A 13,809-nucleotide genomic window follows, 5' to 3' on the forward strand; every position below is an offset into this window, starting at 1 on the left:
ATTTGCCCACGGCATATTCATGGAGGATAACACTATGACCACATTCGGACAACACTTAGGTGGAAACTCCATCCCACAAACTGAGTGGTGCGGACTTGCAGCATGTGGCTTTGAAGAAGCATGGTAAAAGTTGTCCGTGGGGTGGTGCTCACTTCCTGCATGGGGTTGTCTTCTCTTCCCCACCCCCATCCACCCTCCCAACCAAATGATGGCACTGGTTCCTGCTTGGAATACCTATGGGCATACAGAGAGGACGTGGGCCATTGAGCACAGTTCAGTAACAAGATATATTTTTAAAGGATAAGAACATAAGTGCCATTCTGGTTCAGACCAGCGGTCCATCTACTCCAGCACTCTGTGGCCAACCAGCTGTCGACCAGGGACCAACAAAGCAGGACATGGTGCAACAACACCTTCCCATCCATGTTCCCCAGCAACTGGTGCACACAGGCTTACTGCCTCAAATGCTGGAGATAGCACACAACCATCAGGGCTGGTAGCCATTGATAGCCTTCTCCTCCAGGAATTTATCCAACCCCCTTTTAAAGCCATCCAAATCATCCTTCATTTTAGAATCTGGTCTTTCGAAATTATTATAAGCTCATGCGATTGGACCCGTAGACAGCTTTAAACTCGGGAGAAGAAGAAAAATAAATCAGGGCAATCAACAATGAGAAGGAAACAAGCAGAAGGCAGAGAAAGCATCTGCAGCAGCAGCGTCAAACTCTCTCCAGTTGATGCCGCCATCCCATAATATAGGGCAGCCCCAGCTAACTTTCCACTTTGTGCCACTTTCCCCAAACTCGTTTTCCTGCTGTGGTCTCTGAACAGCATGAGATATTATGGATGATATACATGCCGATGGGAGGCTAATTAAAATTCCAGCAAGGCTTCTCTGTTGCTGCTCTGGATGGGGAGGGCGGGAAGTTCATTAGCATGAGTTATCTTTCTCTTTATCGTTTCCCGTTTTCTTAAACTGCAAGTCTGAAAATAAAACTTTAAAAAAAAATAACAGAGAGAAAGAGAATCATGGGTTGGCCGAATGCCAAAGATCCGAACCACTCTCCGTTCCTGGAGTCAAGAGCCAGTCCGTGCATTACCCGAATGTTGCCACTTTCCTATGGCTCTATCCCACACTGCCTCGGTACTGAATGAAGAAGCAAATTCATGTTCGCGTGGGTGAGTCGTATCATGTACAACACTGCTATTCTGGCGCCACACCTCACTGGAGGCTGGCCACAATGTCATAGTTCATATGCAGCCTTGAATCTGTTTTTGCTTCTTTTAAATTTTGTTTTAACTGTCCTATTCTGTTTTTATTTTCATTTTATCTTGTACACCACTCCGAAATTTTTCAACGGGGAGCGGTATATAAATATTCTAAATAAATAAATAAATAATAAATAGTTAGCCATGCTCTGATAAGCTCTCGTCTGAATTACTGCAATCATAGCTATGCGCAAGGGGTGTGCCGGGTGTGCCCAGGCACACCCTAATATCTCAAGCAATAAGCATTGAATTGAGGGGGCCATTGAGTGGGGATACTGAGGGGGATCCAGACGCCACAGGAACTGTCCTCTAGCTGCCCTCGGTTATTCCGCTCTGCTCAGAGTCTCTTTGCTGGGAGCTGCACTTCAAAGAGGCCAGGAGGAGGGTCCCCGAAGGGTAGTATCACCTCGTAAGCCCATCCTCTGGCCGATGTCACCACAAAGTCCAACCAATACTGGGGCTCGAAGAGCATCTCCTCATTCCCCCCCCTCACCTGCAACAGCACCCCACCCACCCCCAGTCAGGCAAGCTGAATGCAGAGTAGCACCTCAGTGCCTACAGTAATAATTAAATGGATACAAATATTGCCCTTTATGATTGAGTATTCAATAAATGATCACCTCAAAAAAAAAAATATCCATGGTGCACACCCTAACGAAATGTTCTGTGCACGCATATGACTGCAATGTATTATACGTGGGTCTGCCTTTGAAAATGGTCCGGAAACTTCCGCTGGTCCAAAACAGGGCAGCAAGATTGTTCATGGGGACCGGCCCACATGATCACATTATGCCAGCACTTTTCCAGCTGCACGAGCTGCCAGTCCATGTTCAGGCCTGATTCAAAATGCTGATATTAACATTCAAAACCCTAAAACAGCTTGGGTCCAGGCTATCTGAAGGAATGCCTCCTCCCATTTGTACCTGCCCAGACTCTAAGATCATCTTCAGGGGGTCCTTCTCTGAGGTACTCTTCCAATGGAAATGTAGCTAACAAGAGGATGGCCTTTTCTGCAGTGGCACCCTGGCTGTGGAATGAGATTCGCCTGGCACCTCTGTTATACTCCTTTTGGCGCCAGGTGGAGACCTTTTTATTTCTCAGTATTTTAGCATTAGCTCTGCTGTTTTAAATCTGTATCTTAAACCTTTGCATTGCTGCTCGGTTTTATTCCGGTTGTACTTTTAAATTCTGGTTTTAAGCTTCCATATTTTATAATTTATGCTATTTTAATTTTTATATGTTTTTAATTTTTGTGAACTGCCCAGAGAGCTTTGGCTTTTGGATGGTGTAGAAATGAAATGAAATGAAATAAATAAAATAGTGGTCTGAAACACCTTCTAATAGCAAACTCAGGTGGTGAGTGACAACAGAAATGGAGCTGAGAGAGAGAGAGAGAGAGAGAGAGAGAGAGAGAGAGAGAGAGAGAGAGAGAGAGAGGTATTTTGCATGCTAAGGGAATCTTTGAGGACAGAAGAAATCAAAACTTCTTTCAAAGGAACACCTAAGGGGGAAAAAACCCACCCACCTCCAAACATAAGCCCCCTAAGGACTGAGCATGCTTAGTAGTAATGAAGTATAAGAGCTGGAAAAGAAATAAAGAAAATTGGGGATGGGTTTGCAGGGTGGGGGTGCTTGAACCTCAAACAGCTTAGAACATCCTAGATGAATGTTTGTCTGATGGACTGCCAGGAACCAAGCAAGGTGGTACTGCAACGTTTTCTTACACGTCACAACTTCTTCCACTTTAATCTTTTCTCCCAAGTGAGTTTACTGCATCAAACAGGTTTGGCACGAGATGGGATGAAGTAACAGGGGTAGCAACCACATTGATCATGCATCCAATTAACTGGAGCTAAGGTGAAGGTGAAAAGGTGAAGGAAATGCCTCGATTTCTGACAGCAACTAGTTTTCTGGGGTCTGTTCCATTCGGGACAGTGTGAATCGGGTAACCATACATTAAAATGTGAACCTTGTGAATTCCTTATCCATCCCTATCAATAGGTTCAGACATCTGTAGAATGTATGTGCACATTTTACCCTTTGATGTTCCACAAACAAAACCAGAGATACACCAGAGATACCAAGGGCCGGTGCTACCCTAGAGACCACTCAGGCGGCCGCCTAAAGCGCCAAGCTAAGAGGGGCACCGGGCACAGCGCAGCACTCACGCGCGTTGGCTGTGATCCAGCCCGGCCCGAGGATTCAGCTGGGCCTGGGCGGGCGAGATGGCGCCCCATGCCCGCCCAGCCGAAGCAAAGCCAGGGACACTGGGGTGGGGGTGGGGCGGCTCCACGTTCAGACTTCTAGAACGTGCCCGGAAGAGAGAGAGACAGAGAGACATACAGAGAGAGAGAGAGAGAGAGAGAGAGAGAGAGAGAGAGAGAATGTATGGGTGAATGGAGTGAATGGGGTCTTTGAGTGAATGCACATGTTCATGCGTGTGTTTGTTTGGAGTGAGTGATGCTGAGTGTGTGTGCGCGCGCACGTGTGAGTTGGGGGGGGGATGCTTTGGAGGTGATATTCCTATTAAATAATACATTTTAGACCCATAGACGTTCCTTTCCAATTTGTTTGATGTAATTGGCATGACGTATTTCTTGCACTTCAAAATAAATTTAGCAGTTTCAAGTTTTGTGCTTCTTATTTTTCCCAGGAAACATCTGTTCTTAAAAATCAAAGTTGGCATTTGGGGGGGGGGCGTGAAAGTAGCTCACTTTGCCTAGGGCGCAAAATAGTCTGGCACCGGCCCTGCTTTGGCCTCAGCTAGACCTATGGGTCTAGAGCGACTGAGGGGTGAGGATCTCGCGATATTATGATTGTGAGTTCGTCCCCCCTCTGTTTACATGTGGCGTGTGACATCCAGGAAGAAAGAGGACGTCGTGTCCACCATTTCGGGTTTTTTTTTTTAATGAAGAAGGAGTGCACAAGCGCTCGAGCACCGAAATGTGAGGTGTATTTTTTTAAAAAAAAATCCTCGCTCCCCCCATCCCTGATGGGCACAGAGTTCCTCAGGAGCTCTGTGCCCCATGCACGGTTCGCAGCTCCTCAGGGTTACTCGCGAGGAGCTGGGACAAACCGCGATGCACACCCACATATTCTGCGGTCTCAGGATCATCCTGAGACCACAGAAAAAGAGCACTTAAAGGGTAGGGCAAGATCCCAGGGAAAGGGAGGAATCATCCCTCCCTGTTCCTGGGATGCCCTGTGCATCATGTGAGTGCACAGGGATGATCCCTGGGATAGGTCCTCGTCTAGCTATGGCCTTGGAATACTAGGTGCAGTTCTGGTCACCACACCTAAAAAAGATATTATAGAGCTGGGAAAAGTGCAGAAAAGGGCAACTAAAATGATTAAGGGGCTGGAGCATCTCCCCTGCAAGGGAAGGTTACGTCAGCTGGGATTGTTTCGCTTGGAAAAAAGAAGGCTAAGGGGAGACATGATTGAGGTATATAAAACTATGCATGGTGTAGAGAATGTGGATAGGGAGACATTTTTCTCCCTCTCTCAAAATGCTAGAACCAGGGGTCATCCCATGAAACTGATTGGTGGGAGATCCAGGACAGAGAAAAGGAAGTACTTCTTCACACAGTGCATAGTTAAATTATGGAACTCACTGCCACAGGATGTGGTGATGGCCACCAATCTGGATGGCTTCAAAAGGGGGTTGGGTAAATTCCTGGAGGAGAAGGCTATCAATGGCTACTAGCCCTGATGGTTGTGTGCTATCTCCAGTATTTGAGGCAGTAAGCCTGTGTGCACCAGTTGCTGGGGAAGATGGGTAGGGGGTACTGTTGCACTGTGTCCTACTTTGTTGGTCCCTGTTTGACAGCTGGATGGCCACTGTGTGAACAGAGTGCTGGACTAGATGGACCCTTGGTCTGATCCAGCATGGCACTTCTCGTGTTCTTATGTTCTTATTTATTTATTTATTTATTTATTTAGAGTATTTTTATCCCGCACCTCAGTCAAAAGGCTCTCGGAGCGGCTTACAATGTATCAATAAAAAAGACAGTCCCTACCCTCAGGCTTACATTCTAAAAAAAAGACATGACACACAAGGAAAAGTGTATGGAGGGAAGAGGGAGAAAATAAAAAGAAATTAAGGAGACTGCTTAGGCTGGTGAGAAGGCCCTGCTCCATCCTCTCATCTCCCAATGGAGGGGCAAACCAACAGCTCCTTCTTCCCCACAGGGTGAAGATGGCAGTTAGCCCTGTGGGGGGGGGGGTCCAACTGAAGCAGGCTCTGATGGTGCCTGCCTGCTCCAGTCTCCATGTTATCAATGTTCTTATTGATAACATTCCAAAATATCATCACAAATGATGAGGTATGTGTTCATTCTGCAGTTCATGTAGAAGCCATCATTATTGTATTATTTATATAGCTCCATTGGTATCCATGCTGCTTTACAGAATATAAGAGGACAGGTCACTTGCCCTAAGAGCTTGGAATCTCAAGTTTGACACACAACACAGGAAGGGGGCAGAGTGGAGGAAGTCATAAAATAATTGTTACTATTTATTATTATCATCTGAATTCACCCATACTGTAGAACAGCCTTCCTCAACATGGGGCACACCAGGTGTGTTGGAATGCAACTCCTAGAATTACCAGCTAGCCTGCTGAATAGCTATTCTGCCAAGGAATGATGGGAAACGTAGTCCAACTCAACTGTAGGGCACCAGGTTAGGGAGGGTAGGTTAGAGCCTCCCAAAGCACCCATCTTCCTGATTTGTAATAGCAGAGCACACCAGCGAAGGCCCTACCGCTGAGCTGAAATTATGATACTTCAGCCACAGCAGAGTTCAACAAATTATCAGGTAGAGAAACCATCAGTTCCATCTCGTGCAACGCCATGCTCTGTCATCCAGGGGAGATGAAATGCATTCTGAGAACAGAAAGGCATGCTGCGTCTTACTGGAGGTTCACTCCGTTACACGACTACACTTTTCGACAGCCCCGAAAACCATGACAGAAGGCCACAGATGAAGAGATTAAGAAAGACTCCTGTTCCCTGACAGGACAAGCTCACAAACTCAATCTCGTTTACAGTGTTATTTCATTTATCTCTACCATTCAGCCAGTCGCAGTTCCAAAAAGCCATACCAAAAAGGTCGTTATGATTATTAATGAAGATTAGATTATAGATCGATAGATCGATCAATAGACAGATAGACAAACCAACTGACAGACAGATAGACAGACTTCTTGATCTCAGTATTTGTGCTTACAGCTTTTTTTTCATTTGCATATTTTTATTTTGAGTTATAAAAGTGCAATAAAATAATTTGCGTTCCAAAACATTCAGTCCGCAATATTTAACCCATTCCTTTCCCAACCCATTCAAGCCTTCCTCAAAGAACTATAGGACCTCTCTGTTAAATATTTCTTTTCCTTGTACCACAAATCCAAGTTTCTCTTTGGATCTATAAATCATTCACCTTTACAATGTAAGTAAAACAACATTACACATATAAAAGCCATACAAATCCCAGAAAAAAACAAGCAGCCGCAAAACATGGATTGAGAACATCTATCGACAGCAAAAAATAAATAAAATTAAAGTGTAAAAACAGCAAGAAAAGGTATACTCAAGGGGCACTTGACCTTTCTAAAAGCCTATATAAAATAGCAGTGTTTTGGCCTGCATCTCCAAGCAATCAAATTTATTTATTTATTTATTTAGGCTGCCCAGTAACTAAAATTCTCTATGCGATGAACAGTTAAATTGACAAACATAAAATACATCATAATAAACAAAGCAAAGCAAAGAAGGTGTCAATGGGATGGACAATTAGATGGATATTGAGCAAACAAGATGCTACATATGGACGGATCAAGACTCTTTCCCAACTATGACATTTTCACATGTGTTCACTCATAAGTCTGTTACATCCTGTTTCTATATTGATCTGCATCATCATCATCATCATTATTATTATTATTATTATTATTATTATTATTATTTTGGCACACACACACCCCAAAAAAATCACATTTAGGGAGCAATCCTGTCAGGATGAGCCCTGGTTTCTCTGGTGTGGATTCTGAATTGGAGGCTGAATAAGGAGATGAACTAAGATAGGAAGTGTGGGAGGAAATTCTCCAAGGAGGAATCTCCCCAGGAGCTTATTGAACAGGATGCCCAGGTTCAGAGATCATTTTCCCACTCCTCTCTCCCCCTGGGAACACAGTCTTTGTCATTGGGGGAAGGAACATTGGAATTGACACATCCCAATGTGTCCTCCGCAGCGTCAAGTGGACAGAGTTGAGAGGAAGTGGGGGGCACTCCACCACATGGCAGAGGTTACAGCTTGAAGATCCTCCCTGAAGGAGGGATCCAGTAAAAGCCTGTTGGGCATGGTGGGAAACCATCCATTTATTTGATAGACAACTGCCTTGCTTTGTTAGGCTAATTAAGCTTAAAAGGTAGCTCCTAGCATTCACACTCCCTTCAGGTGTGAAAAGGTGTCTATTTACTGAATAAAGCTTTTGTGGATTGCACAGCAGACCTCTTTATTGTCTCATATCTTGGTGGGAGGGCTTAGAATCACTACAAATCCTATGTCCCCTAGGTAGCATCTGGGGATCATAGGATTCTTTGGTTTTCTGGCTTTGAGGTCAGAGACAATGCTCTGAGCTCGAAGCCAGGAAACTGTACTCTCTGCTCCTCCCCTCCCCCTTGCAGCCAGTGTGGAGTGACCCATAAAACCAAACATGGGGTGGGTGAAAACGGGGGGACAGGGCCCATTCAGAGTACCTTACCTAAAGGGCCTCAAAAACCTGCAGCTAGCACTGGTCTGATCTTCATAATACTTCAGGAGATGTGGATCAAGTCACAAAGACTTGTGACTTAGGATTCATAAAAACTGGATTCCTCAAGCATCTCTAAGAAGCACCATAACCTCCCACAGGTGAGGGCACCCTTGACAGGCCCCCCAAAGACAATCTTAATAGTTGGGCAGGTTCATATAGGAGAAATTGTTCATTAGGGATGTATATATGATACAATAGCATAATGCTAGAGTTCAAACTCCTCCAATGAAATGGATTCACAATAGGCTCAGTAATTCCTTACCAATATGTCCATTTCTTGCACATTTACTTTCTTCATTGCCATAGATGGCTTTAGAAAAAGATTGGACAAATCCATGATAGTATGTGAATATAGGAAGCTGTCTGATACCAGTTCAGACCAATGATCCATCAAGCTCAATCTTGTCTGTGCTGATGGGCAACATTTTCCATTCCTATCTGCAGATGCCAAAGATTGAATTTGGGACCTTTTGCAGGCACACATATGCTGCACTCTGGCCCTTATCAACAGCTATTCAGCATGCTAATCAAACTAAAAATCCATGAGAAGAGACTAAAAGAACTGGGCATGTTTAGCCTTGACAAGAGAAGACTGAGGGGAGACATGATAGCATTCTTCAAGGACTTGAAAGGTTGTCACACTGAGGAGGGCCAGGATCTCTTCTCAATCATTCCAAAGTGCAGGACACAGAATAACAGGCACAAGTTACAGGAAGCCAGATTCCGGCTGGATATCAGGAAAAACTTCCTGACTGTTAGAGCAGTACGACAATGGAACCAACTACCCAGGGAAGTTGTGGTCTCTCCTACACTAGAGGCCTTCAAGGGGCAGCTGGACAAACATCTGTCAGGGATGCTTTGATGTGGATTCCTGCGTTGAGCTGGACTCGATAGCCTCATAGGCCCCTTCCAACTCTACTATTCTATAATTCTACGATGGTATGAAATACAGAGAACATCTCCGAGTACCACATGCTAAGGAAGAAACAAGTTTCCAAGAGGACCTGAAAGGCCACTGTTGAAGAGAGGATACTCTCCATCAAGTGGACCTTTCACCTGATGCAACAAGATAGTTCTTATGTTCTATGATAGGCTTCCCCAACTTGGACTAACATTGGAGAAGGCTGTGTAGGATTTAACATTCAGTTTAACATTAAGGCATAGGAGGCAAACTGATCTATGGGAGCATTTCAGCAACAGAACAACTCAAAACAACAGAACCTCCATCTTTTAAGCCTGGCAAGAGATTTGGACATACTTCTTTCCAGGGCTGCTTTAGTTTAAGACTGTATGTTCCACAATGTTCCCTTGGAATACCCTGATTCTATGAGCAATATCATTACCAACAGTGGTTACCTTGGGGATTGTAGCATTGGGATTGTACTACAAGGGAAAGTTTTGAAGAATGTGCAGATCTTACAGCATGCATCTACCATGATTTCAGTCCTTATCAAATTGCGAACTTCTTCTTTTTTTTCAAATCTATGCTTCAGTTTTGCACATCTTTGAAATGTATGATTCTTCTCCCATTGATAAAAGTGTATATGTGACAGAGGAGTACCAAATTATGCATGATGTGGAGAAAGTAGATAGGGAGACATTTCTCTCTCTCTCTCTCTCTCTCTCTCTCTCCCTCTCTCTCATAATGCTAGAAACCAGAGTCATCACATGAAGCTGATTGGTGGGAGATCCAGGACAAGTTAAAAGAAGTCCTTCTTCACACAGCGCAGAGTTAAACTGTGGAATTCACTACCACAAGATGGAGCGATGGCCACCAATTGGGATGGCTTTAAAAGGGGGTTGGATACATTTGAGGAGGAGTCAGCTATCAATGGCTTCTAGTCCTGATGGCTATGTGCTACCTCCAGTATCAGAGGCAGTATCCCTATGTACACCAGTTGCTGGGGAGCATGGGTGGGAAGGTGCTGTCACAGTCATACTGTGTTTCGAAGTTCCCTGTTGGCAGCTGGTTGGCCTTTTTGTGAACAAAATGCTGGATGGGATGGACCCTTGGGGCTTTGCTAGACCTACCAGGTGTTCCGTCGTTGAGGAGCGGTGAAAGCGGATTTTCCCGTTCAGCCGTGACGCCTCATGCTCCACACCTGCCTTCGATTTGTGGCGGAAGTTTGCGCTGGTTGTGCTGCTGCCGCCGCGAGCACGGTTGCGCAGCCACACCGGCCTGATTGCTGCGGCTTTTTTTTTCCGATCGCTGCACGGTTTGCGCACGTCCGAAAGACCGCAAACTTGCGCAGCCGTCAGTGTTGCCGCCGCCGGCCCCGGCAGTGCCAGTGCCAGCTGAAGTGCTGCTGGTGCTGTTGAGGGTCAACATTGATGCGCTCACTTCCTGATGGGGGTCGTGGCGGGTGTCATATGACCCGAGGTCAATCGTCTGCATGGGCACTCTGTGCCTACATCTCCCATCGTGCCTCTGAGGTGTCGGCAGTGATGACCGCCTCTGTGCCCTCTGCCCCATCCCAAGGAGCCAACCCACATCTGGCCGTAGCCATGGCAGCAGCCCACAAACAGCTCTGCCCTCTGCCAGCCTGGTACCCACACTAACAGGCAGCGTACAGCACCGCCATTATGCGGCCACGGTAGCTGCCCACCGCAAGGAGTCACCAGCCACTTTTCCGGTCCTCCGTTCCTGCGCAAACTGTCACTGGGGGAGTAAAAAAAAAAAACCGCTCCGCTGCGCTGCCCCAGCTGGCGGACTGCGCGCAAATGGCGGAGGCGGCTTGACCGAAGCCGCTGACCACTCCCCCTTAGCACGCCTTTTCCTGCCCAGTGCGGACCACAGTGACCTCACATCCTCCCACACGTACTCCGAATTACCGTGGGACGCCAGGAAAAGGCGCACTAGAACTCACTTTTTTAAAGTCGGGAGAAAGAGGCTTCACCACAGGATAACGGCGGATCCTCGTGAACGTCATCTGGAAGCCTCGACGTGACTGCGGAAGGTAATGCGTGCTAGAGCCTCGTCTAGTAATGCCCTCAGTCTCTTCTAACATATTTATGAAGAGTGGGGTGGGGGAGAGAACATCCACAGCCCAGGAAAGCCCCCCCCCCCAAGTGACCCTCGCTGGTGGTGCCTGGAGCTAAGGTGGTTCCTGCTTGAAAACCAGTGAAGATCACTGTACTAGGGAGTCAATCCCATTGAACCTAGGGAGACTTTACTTCTCAGTAAACCTGCACAGAGTTGTGCTGTACTAGACATTTTGAGTGTTGCTTCAGCTACCTTCCTCTCTCTCTTGGGGTGGGAGTGGGGTTCCGGTTGAACAAAAAGCAAGCGTTGTGTGGCTTTTTCTTTTTTATAACTGATCCTTCTCAAGGTCTTTTAAGTGTAAACAAGATCGTTAAGCATTTAATTTGACATTTATTATCCTGAAATATTCATGAGCTTTTGAATACTAAGGAAACACCTACTGCAGCGTTCACGCTCGAGGAAACTGCCTGGGTGCGTGGTGCACACTTTTAATTCTTTTCTGGAGAGTTTGGGATCAAACTTCAGGGGAACTTGCAGGGCAGAGGTGCATCTGGGTGTTTTTTCAAGTGAAGCTCAAGATGCATTTTTTGCTGCTTCTAATGGTTGGATTTGGATTTGAGATGGATCGCTGTTGAAAGTCGACTCCCCACCTTCTCCTTCCCATTCCAGCCCCCTGAAAATGGCACAGAGAGACCTGCAAGGTCCTGCAGGGTGGGATGAGCTGTGGTGTGCAGAGGAGGAGAGATTCCCAGAAATTGGACAGAGGGATGTTTGTGTGGCTGGGCGTCATGGGTTGTCCCAGTTCCTCACAAGTAACTTCAAGGAGCCAGGAACCAGGCATGGGGCACGGAGCTCCTCAGAAGCTCTGTGCCCATCGGGGGGGGAGGGGGAGGGTTTTTTTAAAAAAAAAAACCCACAACAACACTACCTTTCATCTGAGTGCTCGTGCACTCCTTTTCCTTTAAAAAAAATCCAAAATGGTGGCTGTGATGTCGCGCGCTGTGTGTAGACGAGGGCGACGATCTCGCAATCATAAAATTGTGAGATCATCACCCTCCAACCCCCTCGTCTAGCCATGGCCTCTGTTACATTTTAGGCCAAACTGCCTTGTGCAAACCTGCAGTTATGCAATGCCGAAGAAGAAAACAAAACCAAATTGAAAAACATCTATTTTCTTTCATTTGTTCATGCAAAATTCCAGAAAGGTTACCTCTGGTAGAACCTTCGATTCTGAGATCTTGAGTTCTGCTCTAGTAAATCAGAAACTCCAAATCTGAGAAGGATCAGAGATGATCCCCAGCCCCTTGAGTTTTTGGATGACTCAAATTCTGACTCAGAGTTGGAAGAGCGAGATCAGAGCACGGGGGAGGAACTTCACCCAGAGCCCCCAAGGTGATGGAAGAGAGTCTCTCCAAGGTCTTGACAAACTGATGGCTCAGGCCAAGTCATTGCCTCCCCCCTCCATGGTGAGAACTCAAATTTCCAAGGAGGAGGAAGAGGGGTGTGATTTGAGAGATCCTAAAGCACATGCAAGTCAAAGTGGGTGGAGTTAGGGAAAGGCCTAAGATGCTCTGCCAGGACAGCCACTCTAAGAAGTCAGCACAGAAGGGAGCCGCCCTAACAGAGGGGCATAACTGTATGGCAGGTTTGACCATGGGTGTTCACAGGAAAACGGTCGGCAAATTCCCTTCCCTAGAGAACGTCTTCCCTAAAAGAGATCTTGGGTTAGTCGTTCAGAGCCTGGAGGTAGGGTGACCATATGAAAAGGAGGACAGGGCTCCTGTATCTTTAACAGTTGCATAGAAAAGGGAATTTCAGCAGGTGTCATTTGTATATATGGAGAACCTGGTGAAATGTTCTCTTCATCACAACATTTAAAGGTGCAGGAGCTATTCTAGAGTGACCTGATTTACAAGAGGGCAGGGCACCTGCAGCTTTAACTGTTGTGATGAAGAGGGAATTTCACCAGGTTCTCCATATATACAAATGACACCTGCTGAAATTCCCTTTTCAATACAACTGTTAAAGATACAGGAGCCCTATCCTCCTTTTCATATGGTCACCCTACTGAAGCAGTCTGAGAGCTTCTTTGAATCTGCATTGTAGAAAGGTTTGCCTTTAGCACAATGAAGCCATCGTTGGAAGCTTTGAGTCTCCTGTGCTGATTGCTAATTGTTGGATTCCTCTTCTGACAAGGAGGAATCCAACAGATGTAGATTCTGTAATGAACCCTACTCGTTTCTGACTATGTAAGATTTCCTGGATAACATTTTGGCTTTATTTATTTATTATTATTATTTTAAAAATTTAAACTTTTTTTTATTGTGAATATCAATACAAACAAAACAGAAAATACATTGGGAAAATGGTGGTGGTGAAAACATACATTGTGTATATAGAATTATCATCATTTCCATCGTATGAACTGTTAAAAACAAAAGGGGGGAGAGTTTTACAAAGGTTTCAAGAAAAGCGGACCCAATATCCATATATTTATCCACTTGCAAGTCGTGTCTATATAACACTCATTCAAAAGTTGATAATGTTATGAGGTCCTCTATCCATTGCTTTATGAGAGGTGTGAATTTGTCCTTCCAATGTGATAATATAAGTCTTTGGTTGTCATAAGGGCCCTGAAGATTCCTCTGTGTTGACCATGGCCAGATCTACACTACTGCTTTAAAGCGCTTTATAACAGTTTTATAGCGCTTTAAAGCAGTTAAAGCACTTTATAACTGTTATA

This window comes from Elgaria multicarinata, chromosome 5 (genome assembly GCF_023053635.1).
Source record: "Elgaria multicarinata webbii isolate HBS135686 ecotype San Diego chromosome 5, rElgMul1.1.pri, whole genome shotgun sequence".
Taxonomy (NCBI): domain Eukaryota; kingdom Metazoa; phylum Chordata; class Lepidosauria; order Squamata; family Anguidae; genus Elgaria; species Elgaria multicarinata.